Genomic DNA, 21,110 nt, shown 5'->3' with positions numbered 1-21,110 from the left:
AGCTGGCTCGCACCTCAGTTTGGCGATCCCATCCTCGTCGCCAGTGGTGTGTCCCCAAGGACCGTGGGTAGCCAGAAGAACTGAGGCGGAGACGGGAATAAAAGGCTAACAATTTTTATTCCCTAACAAATACAGGCTAACTTCAGAACCGGCTTTTAGACAGGAATGCGCGCTGCTCGTTTGGACAGCTCCCTTTTTATACAGGAGCTGTCAAATGACCAGCCAATTGGGTGTCGAGCGCTTCCCGTTTAAACTCTTTATTTTAGCGCATGCTCAGAACGTGACAGAAAGGTAGCATGTTATCTTGATCCTGCCTTAATATGTGGGAACCCAGGCATTATGCTTCCTAAATCACTGTTGTGTGTTGTAGCTATGTTCATACTGTACAGTGAACACAAATTAGTCACATAATTTTAGTCACAATTGGTTGTGTTGTTAATTTATGGCTCATTGTATTGTGCAAGCCCTCTTCTCAAACTGGATAGCATTCATAGTATGGTCAATCCATTCTTTATTCAATAAACCATTGTTAGGCAAGTATGACTCAATGTGTTGTGTAACTTCAGTTTCCATGTCATGTAACAGACAGCTTAATGGGAGGATACATTTTTATGAAACTGAATGATGTTAGCATTCTAGCTAACATGCAGGAACATGGACTGCTAGTTTTGCAAAATGCTAAGAGTTATGGGTTTGCAGACTAACATGCTGCTGATTTTTTTTAAAAAAAACCACAGCAGGGTATAAATAAACATTGATTCATTCAGCTACATTCATAAAAAGTTGATATGGCTTCAAGATGATGACAATTGTGTCATGCCATCCAGAGTTAAGTGCTATTGTGCCTCATCATTACACAAAAAGAAGTTGCATCATTTGTGTTGTGACATCATTCCCACTTGCTCATGCATACAGTAGAGCTACCCAAATTATTTCATTCATACAATGGAAGTAATCATGTCAGGAGAAAACATAGTGCACAATAGCCTGAATTTAACATAACCATGGACTTGTCTGTTTAATTGTGAAACCCCAGTTCCATTGATTAGGTAATTAGACCAACACGCAACATTTTGTGAATAGTTTAAGCATGTTTGGCGAACACAGCCTCAGAGCCGTGTATATCTCCCAGCTCTGCCCACCTTTAATTTAGCCACCATACTTTCCTAGCCTATCATCCAAATCCAGAACAGCATCTTTGAAACGGAACCAAGGTAGGAATACGTAGCACTGTTTTCTGCTCCGTTACATCGCGGAGCTGGATGCAAGCCTATTGTATGCGAGCAATAGCATCCTCCGCTCCGCCCCGCCCCCTACCCATTTCAGGATGGACCGAGCCATTCAGAGCGCAGAATGGGGGACAAGGCGTAAGGAAAGGAGAAAGGAAGAGAAAGAAGGAACAGTCTGTGAAAAATACAAAGGCGAGACGCGAGCTCTGCTTCTTGCTGCCTTCCGGGACATCCTGGAAAGCTGCTCATATAGAGGGAGCACCCTGCCCCCCCGCCCGGTCTTCAACTCCTCCCCCCCTCCCGCGTTAGCAAGAAGTGGGAAGGACGGAGCTCGGCGCCGCTTGTGGCTGCGGTGGCAGCAATTCGGCCGTGGGAGAGTTTTCATTCAATGTGCGGAGGAAGCCCTGGGGCGCGTGCAGCGCGTCGCCTTCGCAAAGCCGCGCAATTTCTCTGTGGCCCCTTGGCCACCGAAGCGTTGGCTCCCATGGCTTTCTCGGCAACACCGCGTCTCCTCGCGTAGGGTTTACTATCTCGGAGGAGACGGCCGAAGCAAGGCACCAGGTAAGTGTGGCTGTGCTCGGAACGAGGGAATGCGGCCGCCCAGTGCTTCTGGACGGGTGGTCGTGGCGGAAGGACACACAGACAGCAGAGCCTCCAGATCGGGAAGGGGGAACGCTCCTTTTGCCCGGAGCCTCGTCTCTCAGCTCTGCTGCTGCGCCGGCTGCTCTGCCTTTTTCGCTCCTCTCCTCATCTCGGGTTATCTGCGACTGGTATGCCGGTACCCGCTTCGTAGCGCTAGTTAGTACGCCTGAGCAAACGCTGCCTCTCCACCGCGGACGTGCAGCTGGAGCCCGTTTTACAGGCGACAGCGGCCGGAGTTCGGTTTGCTCTACATATGCGCCGGTCACTACACCTGGATTGTTGTTCCTCCTCCCTGCGATGGCAAGGGGGCGGGTTGTTTTGTTGATTTTTGTAGTAGCTTTGGGAGGGAGTCACTTGGATCGCGAGCGCAGAAGCAGGAGGGGGAAGTTTAACGTGCGCCTGCTCAGGAAACCGAGAACCGGGTTGGTACAGTATTGCAGAGAGAGAGAGGGAGGACGGGTTGGTTATTCGCTCTTTCATTATTGGCGCGCGCGCATTTGTGTGTTTATGTGCATCTCGTGTGTGTGTGTGTGTGTGTGTGTGTGAGCAATTCCGGGAGAATAGGAAGTTCGCCTTCGTTTAAGGCCGTTGCTCTACCTGCCAAGTGCTGTAGAGCCTCGGGACTGCCTTTCCAGAATCTCCGCTTTTAAAGAAAAGATGCGGTTTTATACACTCTTGGGAAAGATTGAATTCGAAGTCTATGGAAATTTTTAGTCATCCAGGCCATGGTTGTCCCAAAGGTCCTTTCCCCCCCAAGTGGCCTCCGCGACTTTCTAAAAGAATGCAAATATCAAGCTGTCTGCAAGGTATATAAATCCTTCCATTCCCCACCATCCCGTCAGAGCTGAAGAAGCTTCTTGGATGGGAAGCGAAACATCTTCCAAAAACCATGAGAAAGTCCACTTGCCTCTTAAAAAAGCACCTTTGGGTCATTGCATTCGAAGGAAGGCAGTTATATAGGCTCCGGAGCGGAGATAGAGGCGCTTGAAACACACATCCCCTTTACCCTAGAGCAAATGTCTAACACCCCTGTGTGAAAACTATTTGTATCACTTTTAGGATGGATGTTAGCCCAGCTTTAATTAAAGCTTGGCTTTGGCTGTTTCATTGCTGTGTGGATACTGGAGCAATGTGTCTTTGTGGTGTTTGTATTTGACAGGGTGAAAAGTAAACATAGTGTGGGTGTTTACTCTGAAGAAAAAAAAATTCTGTGTCTGACATTTTATCAGTGTGCTTATAACTGAAGTTTAGTAGCCTCTTTTTAAGATAGATAAATACACTTTCAAGTTTTACACTGCATATATATCAGAAGATAACTGCCACTGGATATATTTATATTTTCTGTCTGGCAGGCAGGTACAGCTGTCTTTATATTTGGTGAGCTCCAGTTAAGGAATTGGAATACTGGTGACGTGTATGAAATTATATAAACATTTTGTTTTCTATTGTTAGCATGAATCTAAAATACTAATTCCAGCAAAAAAATTACCTGTGGTTCAGATATCATCCTGGTTTAACTTCTTGGTGAGGTTTTTGTAGCATGAGTATTACAATATTTCCTCTGTCATGTTCTAATGAAATGGTTAAAAAGAAGTTCCCAAACGTGCTCCTTATGTTCATGCCATATCCTCAGTACAGGGATAACAATAATAGTTTATTCTACAGATTGGTAACATTTTGACCCTATCAACTTTGTTTATTAAGATGCTAAGTAACAGTTCTGTCAAGAAATTGAAATTTGGGCTTTTCAATAGTTCCTCGTTAGTTGGAGGGAGGTTCATAATTAAGAATTAAGTCTTTATCCTGGGTTAATCCTTGTCTGCCTTTTATTGGTTTCTGTATTGCTACAAGATAGGGAGAGTGTTGAATGGCAGCAATAGAGGTGAAATGTATTTTGGTCACAAGCTAAACATGAGTCAGCAGTATGAGTCTGCTATAAAAGCTGCAACTGTAGGTTATGTTAACAGAATCATAATTAAAAAAATAAAGCTTTATTTTATGCTGTTTTATAATCAGATATTATCCATATGTAAACTTAAAACCAAGATATAAGGATATCATATCCAAATTGGAACAGAAGCCTAGAAGCTATATGAAGATGTCAAAATAATGATTTTGGAATACTTAGTTTAGAAACCAGAAGATTAAGAATATAGCATAGCATAGAGCGTTCAAGTGTTTTATCACATAGAAGATGGCAGTAGTTTTTAGGTGTTTGATGCCAATACATCAATGGTGGCTCTAACTGACTTCCATTAAAGAGAATAGATTTTGAATGGGCTTGATTTTGAACTATAAACTAGCAAACCATATTTTAGTGAATAAAAATGTTGACATTTAGAAAAATGGGATAATTGAGTAAAATCATGGTTAAATTATGGATGTGAGTTCCGCAAAGCTTTTAAATGATTAGAACATTTAACCATCTAATTAAATGAGCATTGAAAATGATTGGCTGTTCTCATGGAAGGTATTCAAGTAGACACTGGACAGCCATCTGTATAATTCGATAACTAATAAAAACATCCAGCAGACATGTCCCTGAATGGGATAGTAAGGCATTTTGTTACAGTTGTAGTTCTCATTACCCAAATCCTTAATTTCACATTTTTCCATGTATGTCTTCAACTTGTTGATGACTAAATTCTCTGAGGAGAGAATTTTATGGTGATGGAGTTCTTCATCATTTATTCAGTGTAGATGCCATTCAGTTCCAACCAACTTTGAGTGGTGTATTGTACAAAAACCGCCATCCAACAGCTGCCTCAACCACCTTTACCCAAGATCTGGGAAAACAGCTTTCTGGAATGCCACAGTGAGAACCATGGGGATATTAGGGAATCTCATTCAAGAGGGCAGGCATCATGACAGTGAAGGGATACTTCTGAGATCCTGTTAGACTGCAGGTGGATTTGGTGTGCACCAACTCTGTTAAATTGAATCAGCCAGGTTTTCATGGGAGAAAGATGGTCCCTCGAGTAACCAGGCCCTATGCCATGCAGGGCTGTATAGATTATGATAAGCACCTTGAATAACACCTGGAAGCATTTTGTAAGCAGTGCAGTTTGTGAAGCAGAGATGTCACATGCCAATCAAGATTCATGTTGCTGAATTCTGGACCAATTGAAGTCCAAGTGGTCTTCAAAGGCTAGCCATGCAGAGCACATTGCAGTAGGTAATACATGTGGTGACTAGGACATGTAATACATGTGGTGACTAGGACATGTGGTGACTAGGACATGCACAATCTTTTTGCTGCACTCTTTTTTGTAGCATTTTTTTTAAAAAAACGTAACCATTGTGTGGCAATTGGCAAAGCAAAAGCCTATTGCCTGGGAAGAATAGAACAAGATATAAAATGATCTGGGCAGAGATTGAACTCAGTTCTTCAAGATCCTTTCTTAATTTGTTTATATCATTTTATCTTTTTTACAATTACTTTTTAACATCCTATTGTTTTGCAGCTTTTTCATTGGTGTCTAGGAACATTGCTTGCTACAAGGCAAGTATTATCTGATCATCATTTGATTTCTGAAAATGTTATGAATAACCAGCAAACTTTTTATGAAATAGTTATCCCAAAATATTAACCCACATTGCCTGGTGTTTGTAATTTGTTCTGAGCCTCTGTTATCAGAAATAAGTTACAGCCATAGATTTTTCACATAGTAATTCAGCTAAGTGGTTATTCTATATGTAAAGAGCAGGCAGTGTTGATGATTTACTAATTTTTTGTTTTAAAGAAATGCATTTGATTGGTAGGTTTGTTCTACACAGGTATAGGGTGATGCAGATAATCTGGTCTCTTTTGATCCATTCCCTGAATGCTAAAAATAGTTGGAAACACCTTTAGTGGGCTGCTTTGAACCCTTCTCAAAGGGTTCTGAACATTTCCGATGAGATAACTGAAGAAACAATAATAGAATTATTTCCACAGCTGTAGTAAGTACTAAATTAGATATTAGAAGACTAGTTTAAGATAAACAAAATCATCAGAGAAATCTGTTATAGTTTTTTATTCATGGAATGTGTAAAGTGTTCTGTTTTCCCAGAATAAACAGACAGCTTTTTCTTCAAGCTTTGGTAGCTTTGCCAAATCTGATAAATCTGTCATAATTTTACATAGATTTATGATTCCACTGAGACATACAATTATCATTGTGGCAAAGTTGTCAATTATTTTAGAAAAGTAGGTGATGAAGAGTTGTCTCAGTTTATAGCTGGAGAATAATGGGACATACCATTTTTTTAAAGAAAAGTAGAGAGACATCTTAATAAGCTAATATAAATCAAAATGTTTGTATTGCCTCACATCAATGTCTCCTAATTTTATTATAATATTTGTTTCATGAATGATGTTTTTAATTTAATACTTTTTCTTCTTTTTGTTATTCTTTCTGAGAAGAGATTCCAGTGAGCCTTTAAGTTAAAATATGCAGGTAGTCCTCCCCTAAATGGACTATTTGTTTAGTAACTGTTCAAAGTTACAACAGCTTTGAAAAGACTGACTTACTATTGATCCTCACACTTACAACTATTGCAGCATCACCACGGTCATGTGATCAAAACTCAGGCAATTAGCAATTGGCATGTATATACAACTGTTGCACATTACCACTTGCGATCTTCCCAGCCAGCTTCCAATAGGTCAGTGGGGAAAGCTGAATTCGCTTGATGATTGTATGATTCATTTAACTGCAGTGATTCTCTAAGCAACCATGGCAAAAAAGATTATAAGATCAGTCAACCAATCAGCATAAGAATAGAGCTGGAAGGGATCTTCACGGTTTTCTAGTCCAATCTGCTGGTTTTACTCAAGCAGGAGACCCAATACCATTTCAGACAAGTGACTCTCCAGTCTCTTCTTAAAATCCCCTAGTGATGAAGCACCCACAACTTCTGATGGCAAGCTTTTCTGTTGGTTAATTGTTCTCACTGTTAGGAAGTTACTCCTTAATTCGAGGTTGCCTCTTTCCTTGATTAGTTTCCATCCATTATTTCTTGTCCTGCCCTCTGGTGCTTTGAAAAATAAGTTGACCTCTTCCTCTTTGTGGCAATCTCTCAAATAGTAAAATACTGCTGTCACGTCCCCCTAGTTCTTATTTTCATTAGACTAGCCAAACCCCAAATCCTACAAACTATCATCATGTTTTTGTCTTCAGCCTTTAGTTATCTTAGTTGCTCTTCTTTGCACTTTTTCCAAAGTGTCAACGTATTTTTTGCAATGTGGTGATCAAAATTGGATACAGTATTCCAGGTGTGGCCTTACTAAGGCTAAATGCAATTCACAACTGCCTTACTAAGCAACAAAGATTCTTCTTCCAATTGTGATTGTAAGCCATGATCTATCTAGAGGTTCTTTCCAACATCATATGCCGAGGTATATGGAAATCTGTGGTAGAATTAATATAAATATTTTGAGTGAGCTTCTCCCCCAACACTTGTACAATATTTAATTGGCACAAACTAGTTTCATTAAACTCAGAGATTGCTAATTGATTATGAAGTATAGGTTGTTTGTATAAATTTGTGATGTGAACTTCTATTCCTTCCCCCCCCCCCCATCCTGGCAAATTATTCTTAATTTTTCCTAAAGCAAACTCAAGTTTTAGATGCAGAAAAAAAATTATGTGCTTTTGTCAAATATAATTACATCCAATGAATTCAACTTTAGATACATTACTTTGTTTTGATGTTAGTCTTGAGCTTTAAATAAAAAGCAATTTATAGCTTTGTTGGTCAATATTGGATGAATATCCGAAATTATTGAAGGGGTATTTTTAATAGGACGATCAAAACAATATGCAAGGTGTAGACTCATCAAAATTTTCTGGAACAATGTTAAAAAGTTATCTGGTGTGTAAATGCAACTCAGGTTCAAGATAGCAGGTGCCAAATGAATGCAGAAACAATGTATATATTTTTAGCCTAAGATTTCACCCAATCTTCCAAGTTGCAAAAAAATAGTTGAGTAGTTGCTCCTCCCAGTTCTCTAAACAACAAGGCCATTCCCAGTCTGTCTTTTACCATGAGTGGTGCATAAAGGTATCTTGATTTGGCTGGGTGCAATATAAATGTTGCAATCTTACCTAAAAAATCTGGAAAATAATTTTGCACTAAGAGTAATATTAGTTAAGTCGAATTGTATAATGTATGTGTGTCTATATTCAGATTGTTTATGGATTCTAAGATATCTCATTGCTGACAATGTTCATTGTATAACTAGATTACAAATAGAATATATTAGAAGTAAAGGTTATAATATACTTTTTAATATACTTTTTTCAGCAAAGCATTTTAATTCAATATTGTAAGCACATGAGTAAAGAAGAGATTTTTCATTTTATTCTTTGTAATTCATATGTGGATTATGTTGCTTTTCAAAAATGTTGACTTTTCTTTTCCTGTAAGTCAGAAATATCTAGGTCAAGAGATTTGATCTTATTAATAATGTATGGGCAACTCTCCTAGTTACTTGGTTTCACAAATTTTATTCAGAGAAAATGCCGGCTGCTCCTGTTATCTTCTTTTTCCTACTAGCTTCTTCGTGACTCTAAATGTGTCTGATTTAGGGGGATTCTTATCTTACTGCAGTTAGCATCTTCCAGGACTGCATCCTTAAGATTTTGTCACATCTAGAGTGTACAGGCTTTGAGAACTGTACATTTAAATGTTTGCTGTGCAGTAGAAATATTTCCTAATAGTTTCATGGGAGCATTAATTATATTTATTCAGAATTCTAATTTTATTTGGTAACTTAATGTAACTCATATGCTTTGAAATGTGGCAATGTTTTGTGCTGTCAAGTAATACTCATAGAAAGGCTCCCATATAATTTTTTTTAAATGAAATTGGACCCTTTCTTACAAGGCCTCTGCTTTCTATTAAAAGTACTTTTTTTAAAAAAAAATAGCAAACATTGTTTTAGGTGAAATATACCCAGTGGCGGGATTAACATAAAGAGTATATACATATTTTTGGCTTGTTTGTTTTTTGATGTAAAAGTTTGTGGAAAAAGTTGCTGGGTAAGTGAAATGTTTCTCAACTTAAGGTCAAAATGAGAAGACAAATCTAGAGAAGACTGGAATGAACAAATCTGTGGCATCTGAAGCATCGATGACAATATGAGTGACAATAAGATAGATTTGGAGGATTAACATCCATGTGTAGCTACAGCCATCTACCATATATAGGACTTTCTATTTTTCTAGTAAAAGGAGGAAAATGAGCATTCAAGAAAAACTCCAGATAGGAAGCAAATACAAGAAATGCTTTCTACCCGAAAGCCCAAATTGTAGTAAAAATACATTGACTGGGTTCATATATTGAATGTAGTATGTTTTAACAATGTTTGATTGATTGTATCCCAACTGATTGATATGAATATTTGTATGGATTTGTGTGTTAAGCCCTAAACCATGTAAAACTATAATGGATAAGATCACGCAATAGTTAAACCAAAATAAAATGAACCATATTATGGCTTAGTAAGATTTGTGTACCAGGTATAATTATCATTACTTTTTCTAGCCAAACAATTTATAACTCTGCACTTTTCTAAATAAAGAACCATGTAAATTCTATAATCTAAGAAATAGTGTTGATATTGTCTGCAATATTACAAATGGGAAAGAAAAAAGGCTACTTAACATACAAGAAAACTTCATTTACCATTATATTTTCCTGAATACTTTTATGTTGTATTCAGCTCCGTATGATTCTAATTTTTTTCAGTTTCATTCCTCAAAATATTAAACTAACATTGTGATAATTGTGGCAAGCACTTGAAAAATAATACAAACATTTTCCCTTGTTAATTATTATTTATTAGTTGTACTTGCTTGTTTATATCTTGTATATACTTCTTTAGGTGTGATCATGTTTTTTTATAGGACGCGGTGACACAGAGTCTTAATGACACTGGAACTTCACTTCAGTGGTTCAAGCCTGGCTCCGCAAGATGGGGTGAGCTCCTGTCACTCGCTCTCTGGCTCCTGTCCACCAAACAATTCAGAAGCGTGTAATATTGCAAGTAGATAAATGAGTACCATTTTGCATTTGTGTGTGCAGAAAGCAGAAGCCAGCAATGGACAGGCCAGACTTAAGAAAACATGAGGTGAGGCGAGACCAACGGAGGAGCCTGGAAGAGTCATTCACCTGAGTGCTGCTAGTCAGCTGGTATAAGCTAGTTCACCCCCCTGCAGTGAACCAAATATAAGCATACAAATGCTGAACAGAACTTCAGCACATCCTTCAAAACTAGCGATTTAGGTTGTCAGGACTGTGTTATAAATTTCCTGGACATTGTGTGCCATACGTTAAATAAATAAATAAAGGACGCTAAACATACATTGGCCACCTAATGAGAAGGAAGGACTCACTGGAAAAGAGCCTAAAGCTGGGAAAGATTGAGGGCAAAAGAAGAAGGGAACAACAGAGAATGAGGTGACTGGATGGAGTCAATGAAGCTGTAGGCATGATCTTAAATGGTAGAGGACAGGAAGGCTTGAAGGAATGTTGTCCATGGGGTCACAATGGGTTGGACATGACTTCGCGACTAACAACAAAATATACAAAAAAGGGTTTAATTGAGTTGTTATTTCATTTGTCAGTCCAAGTCAAAATAAGCCAGATTGTGCAACATTAAATAATATCAAACAAAATCATATTGGAAATTCATAGAATGAAATATTTAGAACCTGACAATGCACTAAGAATGATAGTTATTGGTTCCAGTTCTAAACACTTTGTCAGTGTTACTCATGGTCTCTCCCAACCCTTCTGTCATGTTACGTATTATACTATAATCTATGAACTATGTAGTACAGTATATTATCCATAGTATTTGAATAAGCTTAGCTGATCAACTGAACTTTAGATTGCACATTGTTTCTGTGTGCGAAAAAAATATAATTTGATATAGTTTTACTACATACAGGTAATCCTCAATTTACAACCACAATTGAGCCCAAATTTCTGTTGCTAGGTGAGTAAGTTGTTAAAGATGATTTGGGCCATTTTATGACCTTTTTGCCACAGTTGTTAAGCAAATGCTGCTAAGTGAATCACGTCATTAAGCCAATCTGGTTTCCCCTATTGACTTTCCTTGTTGGAAGCTGGCTGGAAGATTGTAAATGGTGATCATATGATTCCAGGATAGTGCAATCATAAATGCCTGCCAGTTGCCAAGTGCCTGAATTCTGATCACAAGATAGTAGAGATGCTGCAACAGTCATAAGTGTGAAAACCAGCCATAAATTACTAGCGTTGTAACTTCAGTCACTAAATGAATGGTTATAAGTCTACTTGTATAGTAACATATTAAATAAGTTTTTCCACAATATAGAAACAGATAAGAGTAATAGATAATAGTAGTAGAAAAGAGAAAAAGAAATAAAAAGAAGTAGAAAAGGGGCGGGGGGAGAATAATAAATCATTTCCAGTCTTTTTATAAGAAATTATAAGTACATTTGTAGTTTACCATCTCCCTCTGAGCTTAAATTAAAGTTTCATTCTTTTATCTGTTTCTATAAATCAAATCCATTAAAAATGAACTGATGTTTTCTAGGCTTTTTGTGGCAAAAAACCCTTAGTTTCCCAGCTTTTTGATTTGACATTTTATTCAGCTTCATTGCCTGTACCCATAGACTCTTTTTTTAAAAAAAAATAAATTTATTTTTATTACATAAACCACACATACACACAATAATAAAATAAAATAAAAAAACACAGACAAAAAAAACCATCATCACATACAGCATGTCGTTTGGTTACAGGTGTTTTAACATTTATCATTCGTATACATTTATTATTTCATTTAATAGGTTATAATATACTGTTTGGGTTGCTTTATTTACCATCCCTTCCTCTTGTAACACCACCTTATTTTCCCTTTCTTTTCTCCCTCCCTCCCTTCTCTACTTTCTTCCTTCGTTCCTCCTCTCCTTTCCCTTCCTTCTTCCTGTACCTTTCTCCTACTCCCGCTCTTCCTCTTCCCCTTCCTACCCTCTCTCCTCCTCCTTTCCATCCTCCTCTCCTTACCTCTTTCTTTTCACCCTCTCTCCCTTCTCTACTTTCTTCCTCCTCTCCTTCCTTCTTCCTTCTTCTCTTACCTCTCCTTTGCTCCTGCTCTTCCTCTTTCCCTTCCTACCCTTTCTCCTTCCTTTTCTCTCCCTTCCATCCTCCTTTCCTTTCCCTTTCCCTTTCTCCCTCCCTCCCTTCTCTACTTTCCTCCTTCCTCCTCTCCTTCCCCTTCCTTCTTCCCGTACCTTTCTCCTACTCCTGCTCTTCCTCTTCCCCTTTCTACCCTTCTTCTTCTGTAGCCTGTACCTGTAGACTCTCACCATTCCATGACTTAGAATAAAAGATCTTGTCTGTGTTCATGTTTCAGATTTTTATAAATACCAATTTGTCATTTGAACTAAAAGTAAATTATTAAAAGGCATAAATCTAAGCAAGTTATAGTTTACTTCATCAGATGCACCAACAAAGGTTATGCATTTTAACAAAATATATTAGTCTGAAATAGCAATAGCACTTAGACTTATATACCACAATGCTTTACAGCCCTCTCTAAGCGGTTTACAGAATCAGCACATTGCCCCCAACAATCTGGGTGTTCATTTTACCGACCTCTGAACGATAGAGTGCTGAATCAAACTTGAGCTGGTGAGAATCAAACTGCCGAGCAGCTGGCAATCAGCAGAATTAGCCTGCAATACTGCATTTTAACCACAGAGCCACCATGGCTTTAGGCGCTTCAGTACTTTTGGATTACCATGAATTAGCATGACTTTCATAATTTGACATTTGTATGTGTGTGCATCAGTGGTGGGTTTCAAAATTTTTTAGAACCTCTTCTGTAGGTGCGGCCTGCTTTGTGAGAATGGCTTGCTGGCCATGTGACCCGGTGGGAGTGGCTTACCAGCCATGTGACTGAGGGGGCATGGCCAATTTGTAAAATGTGGTGAAACTCACTTAACAACGCTCTTGCTTGGCAACCAAAATTTTGGCTCAGCATTTGAAGCATGCAAGTGTTAAAGCTGTCAAGTTACAAGACCCTTGCACCCCTAACCCTTTAGAAAAAACCCCAGGGGTGTTCAAACCTGACAGCTTTAAGACTTGTGGATTCAACTCCCAGAATTCCTCATCCAGTCATGTTGGCTCAGGAATTCTGGCATTGAACTATGCAAATCTTAAAGCTACCAAGTTACAAGACCCTTGCACCCCTAACCCTTTAAAAAAAAACCCAGGGGTGTTCAAACTTGACAGCTTTAAGACTTTAAGGTTTAGATAGGACTCTTAGAGGTGGGCGGGGCGATTGGTGAGCCAGCCAATCAGTGAGCGGGGCAAGCGTGATGCAGAAAGGCAGTGGGAGGGAGCTGGAATCGGTTCTAAACGGCATGGTAGATTTGTGGAACCTCTTCTATAGAAGAGGTTAGAACTGGCAGGAACCCACCCCTGGTGTGTATGGACATGGATTTGAAAACAATGCTAGAAAGTCTAGTGGTCATCCTATTTTTGATAACAAATTTTGATACTATATTTTTGCCCCACTTTTTTGAGTAGATAACGACAAACTTATAGTCCCATTAGAGAGGTGCCACAAATATATCAATGGATGACAATGTAACTGTCTGGGCAATTTGTACCCAATGGTTACTTTTCATTATTCATGTGTCTCTTAAAAGTACATTTTTGGAGCCTATAATTCACGTTATATATCCTTCCATCATTTTTGCTTGCATGACTACCATTTAGATTATTTATGTCCTTGTACTCAAGGAACTCACTGAAATTTTAGAATGACATCATAAGCAAATAATTCTTATAATAAACTATAGAGGAGTGAGTGTTTCTACTGCACTGATTATAGAAATGGTATACAATGAAATGAATCAAAATAGTCACAAAGAAATCAACTTATTTGTGTCCTGCAATCTACCCAAGATAATTCATATTTATGTCTTTATTCAGTTGCATATGTGTGTATACAGATGTGATTATGGACTCTTCATATGCATGAATATTTTGTTTATTTTTTACTTTATTAAAAATTAACTACAGCAATCTTGAAAAACTTAAGAAAATTATAGCTCTGTTTAGGATCGTGTTCTGCTTAACCTTGATGTGTTCCATGAGATTTGTAATAAGACTAGTTAATTGAATGTTCATGTTTTCTAAATTTTCTTCCAGTATTCCGAAAATCATATTTGTATGTGATGTTGTATGTGGTTATAAGTCCTATTTAATACTATTTAGGAATTGTGAAACTTTTTTCTTATTTTTAATAGTTTTCACAAAGGAAGGTCTACTAGTGATTGATTTCCATATCCTTGGTTTTTCAAATGATTCCTGTATATGCATAGTCTTGAATCTTCCCTCTCCCCCCTCTATCTGTTATAAAAAGTAATTTTTTCATTTATTGTGGCAGGCATTGAAAGGGCCATTCTGTTTAAAAGAACACACTGGTATATTAAAGACAGGCATGTTCCTTTACACATTATTTTGCCCAGTAGTTTCCACATCTTGCTGGCTCTTCTTTCTCATTTTCATCCGACTCACCTATTTAAGAGAAGATGAATTGAACAATTTATTTCACTGATCGGTAGAATATAAATACCTACCTTGGACACTGACAAAATGTCAGCTTCAAGTCCAGATAGGTTGTTTAGTGTTAGGGCAATTCAAGGTTTTGAATTCAGAAGGCTCCCAAAGATACGTATAATTCTTTGGTGTCAGCAATATCAATGAAATGGCTGCGAAATGGAATTTTGAAGCCCAAGACTGTTTTAAAAGTTCTATCATTTAATTATATTTAATTTATATATTTAATTTATATCTCACCTTTATTATTTTTATAAACATGTCTAGGCAGCAAACATATCTAATGCTCCTACTTCTCCTATTTTCCCGACCACAATAACAATAACCCTGTGTGTTTGGCTGAGGGAGAGTAGCTGGCCTAAGGTCACCCAACTAGGTAAGGCTGAACTTGAACTCACAGTCTTCCGGTTTGTAATCTGGTGCCTTTAACACTAGACCAAATTTATACAGTTTTAATTACTTGCTAATGATAAAACTTCCAGTTATATATCAGTGTCCTTCGAGTACTGGATAGTCACACTGTTCATCAGTATTCTCTTTCTCTTGCCAAAAGTTGTAAAATAGCACTAGACATGTTTTTAGAGCCTCTGCAATACATGGGAGAATGATGGAAAAACTTTCTCTGCTTGCCATTGTAGAACTTCCTTACAAAAAATCTGTTTCACATTAAGTGAAATTGTAGAAGGCCCAAGCATGTTCCAAGAAAGCTAGATGTCAAATACACACTCCTAAGTAAGAACTAGAAAAATACTAAACATAGTATAATAGCTACAATATGACTCAACATGTGCACTTCTATTGTAGAAATGGCACAGCTACATATAATATTTTAAGAGTAACAGGAGTGATGGCTTGCAATATGAAGTTTATAAGGCTAGAAGGCTATTAGGTTGGTGATACATCAAATTATAATTGATTAGCAGCAACGTCATACTGTATGCATGGCAAAATACTTTCTTAAAAATAATAGTTCATGTCTATGTGTGTTTATTTTAAATAACAACAACATGGTTGGAAGGGACCTTGGAGGTTTTTTAGTCCAACCCCTTGCTCAAACAGGAAACCCTAAAACATTTCAGACAAATAGTTGTCCAAGTTCTTCTTAAAGCAAAAACCTCCAGTGTTGGAGCATCCATGGCTTCTGGAGGCAACTCATTCCACTGATTAGTTGTTCTGTCAGGAAATTTCTCCTTCATTCTATAGGCTGGTTTTCCAGAGGAAGGGAGGGAGTGGTCACGTGTGGGTATTCTCAAAGCCTGATTGGTCCAAAGACTGAGAGCAAAGTCTTAAATACTGGTGCCTTCCAATCCTGACCCAGTTTCAGTCTTTCTTGGTCCAAGAACTGTTGAGAATATTCCATGGCAGGATTCTGTTTATTTCAATCTGATCTTTCATTTGGCTTAATTGGGCACTTTAAAAGTTTTTCCTAAATTCTAAATTGTGCAGCTGCGGCACCAAGGGACAGTTCTCTGCCTCGGGTGGTTGGGGAGGGCCCTGTGGGACCACTTGGGTTTGTTGCGATTCTTCGCCCATGCACGGAGCTCCGGTGGCCATTTTGACTGCCACCACGTGCGCGGGGCTTCTGCTTCTCTCTACGGCGAGGGTGAGGCATGGCCAGAGGGCTTTTTGGCCTAGTTCCCCTGCAAGCTACTAGGCCCTGGTCCCGGCGCAGCCTATAGAGGCCGGTGTTCCTGCTTCTTTCATCGGACACGTGAGTAAACTATGGACGAGGGAGCAGAGATTCCCCAGGGCTAGGTGGTGGGCCCGATCAGGGATGGTGAAGCCCTGGAGCAGGAGATGGGGCAAGGGGTTCCTCCCCAGTGTCCTTGGCTACCCAGTGCCCATTGAGGTCCTCCACCAGTGAGGAGGCCAGGCGGCACAGGGCGATTGAAAGGACATTTGCCAGGGCAGAGAGGCTAGCCAAATCAGCCAGGCCCTCATCCCGAGACAGGTCCCGGTCTCCTCTCAGGCCTATTTCTAGCCTGTCTTCCCCTAGGGGGTTTAGCCGTTCTTCTTCCTCAATCTCTCCCGACAGGCCTCAGGCATATTCCAGGAGGAGGGGATCCCCCTCTCCTTCAGGTGATCCTTTGGAGGTTGGCTCCTCAGAGGCCTAGTTCTGCTTATGGTGATGTAGAGGATTTGGATAACCTCCCTGAAGGCCTTAAGAGGCTCATTTCTGCAGCCATTTCACGTGGCATTGCCCAGCGGGATAGGAGTTCCTTTTCTTTCAAGCATGGGGGTACGGCCTGGTCCCAGTTTCGGGCTTCCACTCCTTCCATGGTTAGCGAAGCTTCGGTCATGGGGGGGAAATCTCCAGGATATGGGTTTCTCAAAGGACGAGGATGCGGCCCCACTCTGATGAGCCCTCTTCTTCAGGCCTCTTTGTCCCAGCCATGTTCAAGATTCTCGTGGACAAGGCAAGGAAAACCACCAAGGTGGGGATGGGGAATCCTTCGATACCTCCGGCTAGGGATCCTGACATGGCTATGTTTTCTGCCACGGCCATGAATAAGGAGGAGATTCCGGCTCCTCCCTTATTTATGGAGGTCCTGACCAACCAGTGGGCTTAGTCTTCCAATTTCTCAACTCCTGGGAGTAATGACTGCCGGCACTATAATGTGGAGCAGGCCTTTGCTCAGGCCATTCAGTTACCGGCCGTTGACACTCTGGTGGCCGCCCTCGTCTCCTCCTCTCCAGTGGTATCGGGCAATGCGGCAGATAAATTGAACCGGAGGATAAGCGCACTGAGCTTAACTTGAGAAAGAACTTTAATGCCATTGCTTGGGCTATCAAGACCGCGACCTCGGCCTCCTATTATAACCGGGCCACAGTCATGTGGCTTAAGCAGCTCCAGGAGCATATTCTCCTGAGCACCACTTGGAGAGTCCAAGCAATGGGCTATTTCAGTCTGCTTGCCCTGGACTGAGAAGTCTTTTCCCTGGCCATGCCTCCTTGCATGGCTACGTTCTCCAGAAAAAATTCTCAGTCCAGCCCGATCTGATTGAATTCTGTGAGCTCCAGCTACTTGGTTTTTTTCCCTTTGGCTTGGACTCTCCATTCTGGTCTTTTCCCTTTTTAAATCTTCTTCCTCTTTCTTCCTTGTCCCTGAGCAGCCTGGATTGCTGCATTTGAGCCTCTCGGAGGCTGGGAGGCAGACAGTGAGTGGGGGAGGTCTCTCCATGCCACGTTTTCACAGCCGGCTTTGGAGACCTGCCGCTTGCCTTTTTAAGGGCGTGGTGATCGACGGCAAGGCTTCTAGGACTCGCAGCGAGGCTGCGCTGGCCATAATTTGTTGGTTTATTGCAGTTTTTTCATTTCTGGCCCCAGCAAGGTCTAGCCTGCCGGGAGGTGAGCGAGACCGGCGGTTTTAGCTGCATTCGCTCCACACTCATCCTCCTTTCCTCCCACGCTGTTGCGGAGGCCATTTTGGGTGAAGGTGTTTCACGCCCTTTTATGCCCAAGCCCACCGCTTCAGCTCCGTCTCATCAGGCAGCCGCTGGGTGAACAGGGGGTACAGCGGGGGCCCTCAACTATCCCTCAACTGTCCTTCTGCCATCTTCATCGATCGCCATGCGGCGCTAGCGCCAGTGCCATCTGTGGCCTGCGCTCTGGCACAGAGAGGCTCCCGGGGCCTGCCTGATTGGCAATTTAAATTTTCCCCTTTTTTTCTTCGCAGGCACCTGGGTTTTCCTCTGGTTCCCCGATTAATCTTGCGGTTTGCACTGCAGATCCCTTGGCCTCCACCCCCTCTGCTCTTTCTCTGGCACTCTCTCTCTGTACCTTGTATTCATGTTCATGTGGTTTTGGATCATTTGAGTGCTTCAACTTATGTTTTCCTCTTTATTCCTTTGTTGCAGAGTAGCCAGTCAGAGCTTCCAGTTTCCTGCCACCTCCCTGCACTTGTCTGATCTACCTGTGTGATCATTCACCATGGATCCCTCTACTTCAGGTTCTTTCGCTAGTAGACAGGGTCTCCCGCAGATTCCAAGCGAGGCTTCCCCCCCCTTCCTATGGAGCATGGTTCAGGCAGGGTTAGGGTAGTCAGCAAGGGTAAACACCCCAAGATCCCCTCTGTAGCTGAGGCTAGGGATGCCGAAAGGCGCCAGAGGGCCCTTGACAAGCAGTTTGAGAGGGCTAGACGCCTGACGGAGAAGGAAATCCCCCATCTTCTACTCCTGGGGGATCCTCAGCCCTGCCCCCTCCCAGGGAGGACCCCGCGGTCTTGTTGGCTGAGGAGGTTGAGTCGCAGGATTTATCTCCTGGCAGATCCTTGGCTCCCTCTTCTCCAACTCCTTCCTGGTCCTATGACCAGGGACCTGCCCCTGTGGAACCTTCCAGGCCCAACCCTCCTGCAGGTCCTTTTCCTCTTCAAGGGGAGCCTGCTGATCTGGATATGGATTCAGATTCTGACTCCAAGTTCTCCCCTCACATGCAAGGGGTGGTGACCCGGGCCATTGCAAAGGGCATCGAGGCTGCCATGCAGAAGCGTGAACTTCCGTCCTTGGGCCCTCCTCAGCCCGCTCAGGCTGGCCCTTCCCCACCAAAGCATGTGCGCCACCCCTCTCTTGAGTCTTCCGTGGTCAGTGAGGCCTCTGCCCTTGAGGACCCTGGCCAGGATCTCCATCAGATGTCTGATGATGAGGACCTTCCTTCCGACGCCCAGCCTTTTCGGGCCTTTTCAAGCACAGCCTATTCAAATCAATCCTGAAGGGCACCTCAAACCTGCGTCCGCCCACCATCCATCGATACCCCACCTGGCAGCTGTCCGTGGTGCTCCAAGCGCTCACCGCTCCACCTTTTGAGCCTCTGCGTTCCGTTTCTCTTCGTCACCTCACGCTGAAGACGGCCTTCCTGATAGCCATCACCTCTGCCCGCCGTATCTCCGAGTTGGCGGCCTTGTCGGTTCGTCAAGACCTTTGCATTGTTCATCCCGACAGGGTCGTTTTAAGACTCGATCCTTCCTTCATTCCGAAGGTCAACACCCGCTTTCATAGGGCACAAGAAGTCATCTTGCCGAGTTTCTGCCCGCGCCCTTCCAATGCACGTGAGCGCTCTTGGCACACACTGGATGTTCGGGGGCCCTGAAGGTCTACCTCCACCGGACCTCAGACTTCCGTCAGTCTGAGGCCTTGTTCATATCTTTCCAGCCTGGTTCTCTGGGCAAGGAGGTCACCTTCACCACCGTGGGAAGATGGTTGAGGGCATGCATCGCTCCGCCTACGAGGGCCAGTCTCGGGTGGTTCCACGTAACATCATTGCCCACTCTACGAGGAGCGCCGCCACCTTGGCGGCCTGGGCTACCCAGGCTTTGATCGAGGAGATCTGTCGGGCGGCCACGTGGTATTCACCTTCTCCTTTCGTCAGACATTACAAGCTTGATGTATTTGCCTCGGCTGAGGTGACCTTCGGCAGGAGAGTGCTCCAGGCGAATGAATCCCGGGACCTTCTTTCTGCCTGCCCCGATGGACAGTAACTTAGGTATGTGCCATTGCTTGGACTCTCCAAGCGGTGCACAGGAGAAAGACTTATCTGAAGGGTCCTTCTCTGTGCACCGTGGGAGAGTCCAACTCACCCAGTTTGTCCCGGGATACGTGGTGACATTATTTCCTGACTTGAACTTGGTCTCCTTTTATGCCATCCTCACGGTCTAGACTATTCTATTTTTTCTGGAGAATGTAGCCACACAAGGAGGCATGTCCAGGGAAAAGACTTCTCAGTCCAGGGCAAGCAGACTGAAATAACCCATTGCTTGCACTCTCCCGCGGTGCACAGAGAAGGACCCTTCAGGTAAGCCAATGGTCTTTCCCATCCAGGATGAACGGCTCCACCAGGATCTCTTCAAGATCATGGTGGCCTGCCAGTTTTCTGCTGATGCAACCCTGGACACGGTCAAGTTTGTGTCCAGTGCTTTGGCCACTTCTGTCACATCTCACAGGGTCCTATGGCTGTGTCACTGGCAGATGGACAACAAGGCCAAGTGGAACTTAGCGGCCGCTCCATTCAAGGGGCCTAATCTTTTTGGGGAGGCCCTCGACCCCATTCTAGTCGAGAATAAAGGCAAGAAGAAAGTTCTTCCATCTAACACTAAGAAGCCCAAGTCTAAGTCTCATCCTTATCGTAGGCAACAGTAGAGAGCTTCTGATTATGACTATAACCAGCGTTTTTCTTCTTTCCGATCTGACAGACAGTTTCCCAAGTCATCTTTTCAGGACAGAAACCGCTTCTAGCACCAGTCCAGGTGGCCGTTTCGTGGAGGACGTGGCCGTCCCTACCACGGGGGAAGTGACTCAAACCCGAGTCGTCCCATCGGCGGCCGCCTTTCCAGGATCAATGGGACAAGATCACATCGGATGCTTGGGTCCGAACCACGGTTCGTCACGGTCTCAGGTTAGAATTTCTCTCCAACCCTCCAAATCTTTCAGGTTGTTCCCTCCGTCCCGGAGCCTGGAGCGCCGCCGCCTGATGGATCAGGCCATCGCACACCTTCTTGACATTCAGGCAGTGGAGGCAGTTCCTTTAGAGGAACGGGGCCTGGGCCACTACTCCAATCTGTTCGTGGTTCCGAAGAGCTCGGGGGGCTGGACAGCAATTCTGGACCTCAAACACCTGAACTGTTTTCTAGTGTACAGGCAT

The 21,110-nt window shown here is 42.3% G+C and overlaps 1 protein-coding gene across 5 annotated transcripts in view; it reads left to right on the top strand.

Annotated features, from left to right (window-relative positions):
- Positions 1 to 1,591: 1,591 nt before the first annotated feature.
- The window catches only part of FAM110B (family with sequence similarity 110 member B), a 111,494-nt gene continuing 91,975 nt past the window's right edge, over positions 1,592 to 21,110 (top strand). For 4 of the 5 annotated variants that reach the window (XR_015695639.1, XR_015695638.1, XR_015695640.1 and 1 more), the window contains exon 1: positions 1,592 to 1,790. The gene's annotated coding sequence lies outside the window, so the exon portion shown is untranslated. Of the gene's footprint in view, positions 1,791 to 2,244; positions 2,294 to 21,110 lie in introns of those variants that run through there. The other variant, XM_087707040.1, reaches the window with a different exon arrangement.

Source organism: Thamnophis sirtalis, unplaced genomic scaffold (assembly GCF_051295495.1).
Source record: "Thamnophis sirtalis isolate CommonGarterSnake01/CBP01778 unplaced genomic scaffold, rThaSir2_p1.2 scaffold_2, whole genome shotgun sequence".
Classification (NCBI taxonomy): domain Eukaryota; kingdom Metazoa; phylum Chordata; class Lepidosauria; order Squamata; family Natricidae; genus Thamnophis; species Thamnophis sirtalis.
This window is presented reverse-complemented; position numbering and strand designations above follow the sequence as displayed.